This window comes from Anastrepha obliqua, chromosome 1 (genome assembly GCF_027943255.1).
Source record: "Anastrepha obliqua isolate idAnaObli1 chromosome 1, idAnaObli1_1.0, whole genome shotgun sequence".
Lineage (NCBI taxonomy): Eukaryota > Metazoa > Arthropoda > Insecta > Diptera > Tephritidae > Anastrepha > Anastrepha obliqua.
Genome location: NC_072892.1, coordinates 42,034,037 through 42,042,550, shown reverse-complemented (window position 1 = coordinate 42,042,550; position 8,514 = coordinate 42,034,037).

Sequence of the window (8,514 nt, the reverse complement as noted above, 5' to 3'; positions counted from 1 at the left end):
GTATCGTATGCTATTATTTTTGTTAAATTATGTAAATATTTTTCGAGGTAAATCATCGTTATTGTTGGCGTGAGCAAGAATCTCGATCCTTTGCAGGCATCCTCTTGTTTTTCAGTCCAAAGATCTTGGCGTCATTATTAACTGTGCCAATTCAGGGTACCCTTGCGCGATTTCTTTTATAAGGCACATACAGCTTACCATTGTAGCTCGTTTTTGCAATTTCATTTGGGGCCATCCTCAGAACATGTGCAGCGCACTTAAGATGCTGAAGCTTGATGTAGTCGGCAATTTGGAAGTCATTTAGCTTAGATAGGCACTCATCCTCGTAAAATAAGCGATGGTTGACGTGATCTGCCCGCACCGGGCCAAGGATGCGGCGCAGGATTTTTCGATCAATTATGTTAAGTTTTCCTTGATCCACCTTACGCATCTCCAAAGTTACAGAAGCATAAGTAACGCCTAATTATTGTTTAAAGAGTTTCAGCTTTGTTCGCATAGAAAGAAATGAGGAACCTAGGGCCATGTATAGCGAAAAGAAGACCACGTTCCCGCAGAGATGATAAATCCAAGATATTTGAACGCCGCCACACGCTCAAAAGTGTAACTGCCGATATATATGACAGACTTACATTTATTTGGAACTTTTCCACGAGGTGAATACCATGACAAAATTTTCTGTACTACACTTTAGCAAATTCTATGAAAATGCAATAAATTTCTATGAATTCTCTTGAAGAGACATTGCCTTTGAATCGATATGCGTGATTACAATTTTCATAAAACTTTAGGACAAAATAGAAAAACAAAAAATTATAAGTATAGTTGTGTAAGCAACTGCAGCATCTCGCACGCATTATTTTCATGTGTAAATATCGATAGAAATGGTGGCACTGAATTTGCCGGCCATTTCGTGTGAGCACATACGCGCTTCATCTTTTTAAAAGAAAAATAAGAAAAAATCATATTTTTATGTAACTACCCATCAAATATGAGGACCCAAAATCCTGAGTCATGTGTTGCTCGGTTATGGTTTATTAAAATATTGTATGGTATTTTTACTACCACTGAGTGCCGGAAGTAGGGTTATCAGTACTCGTAAAAGGTTGATACATTATTGCTATACACCTTTGGCCACACTCGTGCACGTACATACACAACAGCTAACAAGTAAAAAGGCGAATTCATGCGAAAACCCACTCTGCAGATATAACGCACAGAGCTCGAGCAAGCAACTCCCAACGAATAAATGTATAATTTTTTGTATGGGAATAATTACATATAAGAATATACATACCTACATATGTACATATATACCTATCACACATATGTACATGGGGGCACATGCCCATGCCTCCCTATATTTGTACATGTATCTGAATGACAGTAGTTTTTATTGCTTCTTGCATTTTTGATGTTTTATGCCGGTGAGTGATTTGTTGCTGTGGCGCATAGTGTAACAAATTTTTAAAAGAGGCGGGGAAAAAGTTGTTCGTATATAGTAAGCAAAGTTCTTTTAAGGCTAACAATGCCGCAGCTCTCGAACATAGTGGGTGTCCCTTCCGAATATTTTTTGTAAAACATCCTTGCAGTGAAACTTTGCTTTATATCGAGTCCCTTTTGCTGTAGCTGTCTGGAGGATGAGGTGGATTCTCCTGAGCTGTCCTTAGGATTAGGTATTGTCCACCCGAATTCCATATCCATGAATTTCATTGGGCATTCATCAGCAGTACAAAGCGTTTCCCACAACCATAATTACTTATCGTTCTGTCTTTCACATTTGAATTGGTTTTGGATCAAAATTAAACCAATGAATAATTTTATGCGAAGTGATCTAAGTATTTTTGTCATAATTTTTCTAAAAATTTGTTTATTAGATTAAATAAGAAGAAAACTAAAAAATTTTGAAAACAATTTAATAAAAATTAATAAAATTTAAAAATTTTAGTACGGAGTTTTTTAAAGTAAAATGCCCTCAGGGTTTTTTAACCTTTTTGGAAATTTTTAATAATTTTTGATTGTTTTTGTTTTTAGAATATAATATAGGTCTTCCCAGGAAAGCGGTAGCATCCTCATTTATAGGCCCGGATGGATTTTGTGGTTTAAGAAAAGGTAACAACTCCTCTCTTATGCAAGAAGTAGAGAGAAGACAACGAAGGTTATACTGGAACAATCCATCGGGTTTATCGCAATCAAAATCAATGATATATATATATAATTGGCGCGTACACCCTTTTGGAGTGTTTGGCCGAGCTCCTCCTCCTATTTGTGGTGTGCGTCTTGATGTTGTTCCACAAATGGAGGGACCTGCTTGAGGAGCTTTTTCATGGCAGAAATACACTCGGAGGTTTGCCATTGCCTGCCGAGTGGCGACCGTTATTAGAAAAATGTTTTTTTATTAATTTTGGTTTCACCGAGATTCGAACCCACGTTCTCTCTGTGAATTCCGAATGGTAATCACGCACCAACCCACTCAAAATCAATGATAGACAGTTTTAATCTAACTGATTTAAAATTCGAAGAAATCAAATAATAATATTTTTAGAATCACTACAAGAGTTCTAACAGGCGTTGTAGATTTAATAATCATTTTACTAACCTGGGAGTATATTCCAATTGAAGTTGTAGGTTGTGTAGGCAGGAAGAGGAAACCGCCAAACACATGCCGGCATCGTGAGCACTAATGCAGAAGCGTGACATACCATACACCTGGGTAAACATATTTTACTAGAAGAGAAAATAAAACTCAATAAAATAGGACATATATTAAAATTAATTGTGCTCAGAGAATTGCTCTAAATCCATGAAACAACGCAAGACATCTTGTTTGGAATACAATTTTTTTTTAAATATTTTTTTTGCTTAGTTTTTATTTTTGTTTTAATATTTTTTTTTCCAAAATGTTTGCGGGAAACTTTTTTTGGCATTTGTGATTTTTTTCTTTTTTTGGAAAACAATTTTTTTCGGAATACTTTTTGCATACTTAAATTTTTTTGTCCAAAATCTTTGCAAGAAACTTTTTGTGATATTCGTGAAAAACAACTACACTCTCCCTGATTTTTTTCTTAAGGTTTTCAACAATAGTCGAGACTACGTTCAGCAATCCACAAAATCGGAATTCCCATAACATTTAGGGTTATTTTCAAATATGTACAGCAGATCAGTGGAAAATCAATGCAAATACTGCTCTAGTGAAACGTTCGCATGCGTACTCGTATTCCATATTACGTCCATTTGCAAATCGATCGCTGCGCTGGTACGTACATTAGTAAACAGATGCACGGAACTTCTTAGAATAAGTCAACCGCGGTGCTTCGAAATGGCAATATTACATAGAAGGCACACCGAAGTAAATAGTTTTTTCACACGGTTACCCTATTATATATATGCATATTATATCTATATATGAATACCGGCATACGTATATAAGCGCAAGGCTAATTGGGCGGGTTATTTATGCGGCTTTTATGTTTTATGTCAATGTTTCAACATTACCTTGTCTGTCAAATTGTTGTTCATTGCAAATAGCGGTTATGCATGAACATGGGTACGTGAATGGCCTGCTTATACGTTACATTAGTTCCTCTGTTACGACGCACAGATTGCACGTTTGCTGTCCATTTTGCTGCGCTCTGTTTGTTTCACATACATATGCTTATAATGTCTACATATACATTCACATTTATGTTATTTTTTATGCACTCAATATCCATTGTCGTGAATAATTGCGGTTTTGTAGTGGTTTTTTCACTGTTTTAGTCCAAAGGGCGTAATTTGTATTCATGGACTGTTGTGTGAAAAAATGCTCAAGTTGAATATCCCTTCCATATTCAACTTGAGCATTTAAAGGAAGTTAAATATACGCTATGAGCGGAATCATTCAAAATTAAGTCGATTGGGGTCTGGAAATCTATTATGTATAAATATATTATATGTTTAAGTACATATATAAGCCATACGAAAAAATTGGTACGGTTTTCCTCCGGAATAATAAAACTTATTGCATTTTAAGGCCTCTGTATTCCAATATTTGTAAATTAAATAAATTTTTTTAAATATTGTAGTTTTCCAAGAAAACACTTCCGATTATAGAAATCCTAAGGATTAGAAGGTCTGCATAAAAATTTTCCATAATTCAAACAATGGGTCGATTTATTCTTAAAAATATAATCGTCTTTGTTTCGGCGACTGAAACACTCTACTGACAACTCAAAAAGCCCATAGGTACATAACTCTATGTGAAATGTATTTCATCCCCTTTATTCTGAATCTATACTATAAAGGCGAATGTCTGTACGTTGTCCGCGCATCATTACGAAACGACCACACCAAATTACGTAAAAATTTTTCTACATTCATACAAACATTCATACATTCAAAAGGAAGAACACAATTTTTGGTATTTACTTAGCTCGAAATCCTCCGCTAGAGAGCGTGAAATCGCAAAGTTCACTGTTTTTGAAGGAAGAAAGTCCATTTTCCTTATTTTTCAATACAAAAAAGAATAGCTCTCTTGGAATTATTAAAAAAAGTATTTGAAAATAAAAACTATAACTATGATTGTCACTGTAATATTACACCGTGGGAGAAAAAAATACTTGGAATAATATACTTTTTTTAAGTTCATTCAAGAAGAAAACGACTTTATAATCCGAATTTTTAATTGCCCCCACACAATCTGGAATCTGGGTCGAAAAACCAATTTTTTGTAGATGGATACATGTATATATTATATTGTATATATATATAGTGTTTATATATAGTATATAATTGGTGCTTACACTCTTTTTAGGTATTTAGCCAAGCTCTTCCTCCTCGGTTTTTCGGTTGAAACATGTACTTTTCGTAAATTCATATTTATATACCATGTTTATTCGAAATAAAGTTCTGTATTTCATTCAAAACAAAATATTTAGCTGCTTAAAATGATGTACTATATTTTAACGAATGCCGGGCTACAAAAATACTACATGGAAAAAATTTGTGCAGTTTCAACCAGGTAGATATGAAATGAGACTTTCAGCTATTAGTCCATAGATGTCGCTAGGAGTACTTTTAAACCTTCCCAAATGTCTTGTTTTTTTCGTCTGTCATCTGTCAATAATATTCAGTTCATTGTTTGTTACGTTTCATACAACAATGCATTTTTGTTGCTCTTAAATATGTCGAATTTCATGCCTTCAAACTACCATTTGCGGACATCGTTGATTTTCTGTTATCTATTGAAGAAAAACGCTTCTCAAGCTCATCAAATGCTTATAGAAGCTTATGGTGGATATGCTCTAAGTAGAGCACAGTGCTTCAGGTGGTTTGAAAAATTCCGAAGTGTTGATTTTGGCGTGGAGAACGAGGACCGTGGCCGGCCACCGAAAAAGTTTGAGGACGCCGAATTGCAAGCATTGTTGGTTGAAGATAGGTGATGAAAAATGGCGTAAACGATCGTATGGTCCGCCCCGCCACAAGCCAATAACAACGGCCAAACCAAATAGCTTCGACCGCAAGGCAATGCTGTGTGCGTTTCTGGGATCAGCTTGGTATGGTTTGGCCGAGCTCCTCCTTTTATTTGTGTTGTGTGTCTTGATGTTGTTCTACAAATGGAGGGACCGACAGTTTCAAGCCGACTCCTAACGGCAAATATTTTTATAAGGAGCTTTTTCATGGCAGAAATACATTCGGAGGTTTGCCGTTGCCTACCGAGGAGTGGCCGCTATTAGAAAAAACTTTTTCTTCATTTTGGTGTTTTGCCGAGATTTGAAACTACGTTCACTCTGAATTTTGAATGATAGTCACGCACCAGTCCATTCGGTTACGGCGGCGGTGGCTAAATTTTATTACAATTAAATTTTACACATTTAGGCGAGTATGGTCAGGTGTTCAACAAATATCCAACCTTGTTTTATTCATTTAATTCATCGTAGGAATTCGTTTAATAATACGTTCACATATAAGTAGATCATCTACTATTGCGTGCTTAACTCCCAATCCGTAATTAAAAAGCGAGATTTCCCATACAAAATTTCTCTCCCAAAATCTGAGATTAAAAATAATCCTAGATAATAACAATACTTTTTGACATACAACCCTGTGTTTTCTGTGTAATAGATCATTATTTTTACGCGTGTAAAGAAAAACGTGAGAGTAAAAACTCAACAAAATGGATGCTGGCAAAGAAAACAGGTTTGTAGACATAATTCCAATAAAATATTTATTAAATATATATTGACTTACTTATATATTATGTATTGACTAATATACCATACATATATATTGACTTCTTCATTTTAAATAATTTTAATGAAAATATGGCCGTTTACAGGTATCTGTCCCCTTAACATAGAAAAATACAATATGTATATAAATTATTTCTAAAAAATAACCAAAGGTACGAAAGTTACTTATCCGGTACAAGCGCAACCAAAATTAATTCATTGTGATCTAATTTTTGTGACTTGTTCATTTTTTTGACAGCCGGCAGCCGCGCGCAAAATTATATCCAATTTGTGCTAGTCATCTCGTTTTTACCTAGCAACTGCTAGGGGGCTAAACAAAAGTTAAGAAAGAGACAACCATAGTTATTATATTGAATCAACGGAATCGAGCGGCATTTTTGCCAACAGCAGCCAAAACGCATTCATATTTCATTATATTTGTGACACCAGAAAGTAAAGGTTTACATATATTGCGTTTGCATATTTTCGTTTGGAATATAATTAATATTTTATACAATTTAAAAAGTGCACAAGTTCCAGCAACAATATAAAATCCGAGATTTAAGTGTAGCGCCAGCCGAAGGGGTAGTAGAATTTTTCGTTAAATAAAAGAATTTGATGTGAGTGAAGCAACATGTCTGTAGTCACATTAGCTTCTTTTTTTTTTATTTAACTGAGGATTAAGCTTTACAAATTGACATAATTGCACATATAAAACCAGCGACGTATTGTTTTGTCGGGCCGAGGGTAGCTTATAGAGGTTTGGTCATCCTTCGTCTGCATAGGGACGCTAGAGGGCCAGCATGTGAGGTGAATAAACCTTTTTCGTAGTGCTGCAATCTTGGTAATTTTTGATTTTACCTTTCGCTTTCTCGATGAAAAACTTTCGTTTGCATGTACTTTGGCGCCTCAACATATATTTGAGGCGCAAGTTCTGTAAGAAGCCTCTTGGCAGCACGCCTATCGTTTATCATGGTAAGACATTGTAATGCATTACATACAAACACACACATCAAAATATAAATGTCAATACGCTTTAAGGGGTAACACCACTGTAGAAATTTCAAAAAATTGATTTTTTTTTATAAGCTTAAAAAATTCTTTGAACCTTTTAAAATACAGAACAAAAAGTTTTATACGTTACCGAAGTTTATTTCATAAATATTTTAAGCTTTTAAACAAGCGTTAGTGACTGCTACCTAACGACTTCTCCAAATTTCCAAACTTTAAACACGTTTTTCTCAAAACACGTTTTCTGAAATTGGCACGCAGCATAACTCAAACAATTTTAAATATTTTTAATCAGGTTTTTCACTACGTCTGTATAATAACCTTCTTAAGAGAAGAGCGTAGGGGATTTTCGATAGATTAATTTAAACGATTGTTATAATTATTTAAGTGCCGTTTTTTTAGTCCAAAATAGAGTTTTTTCCTTCAAATGCTTGCTAATTCCACAAAAATAAATATTTTTTAAATCCCCTACGTGTTTCTCTAGCTATTCTTATCTAGATTAAGAAAAAAAATGTTTCTTTGTTCCAGATTAAAATTTGCACCCTCTGTGCTGCGTGCCGCGGAGCTCCTTCAAGAGAAACCACATTACTCAAATGTCTCCAATGCCGCCATTTTGTAAAATTTTTCGATCAAACTTTGTAGTTTTGTATTTTAGTATATAAGTAATAACTTCCCAAATCAGAGTGATTGTTTTCCCTTTCCTTCTATACAAAAAAAATCTTTAAAAATCGTGTTTATTTTACGCGTGTACAGTGGTGTTACCCCTTAAATAACTTTGGACTGCAATGGCAATTTTGAATAATAGTCCAGTCAAAAGAGGATTTAACTTCGTAATTTTAGGAGTATGCGAGTTTATGGTTTTATTATGTAAAGCCCATCACTGTGAACTTAAGTTTGAGTTTTCGGGGTCGGGGGTTGTGTCTCGCGGCCGCCATCTTGGAAATAAGGGTGCAACTGGTTTTTTGCGATTATCTCGTGAATTTCGAAAGTTACGAAAATTTTGTAAAATACTTTTTTGTAGATAATAATATTATCTACAACTTTCATTCAAAACTTTTTATTGTAAAATTAATAATAAAAAAGTTATAAACAAAATTACGCGAAAAATTAAGGGATGCATTGTTTTAAAGCGTAATAACTTTTTTTTATTGATTTTATGGAAAATATACATCAGAGCTTTTTTATAGAGCATTCTTTTGTGAACATTTTTGTCTAAAAGTTTTTTCCGCTATCTTTATTTAGTCGTATGATTTTGAGCTGCTAAGCGGAGCAACCATTACATTAGCGAAGCGCTTTC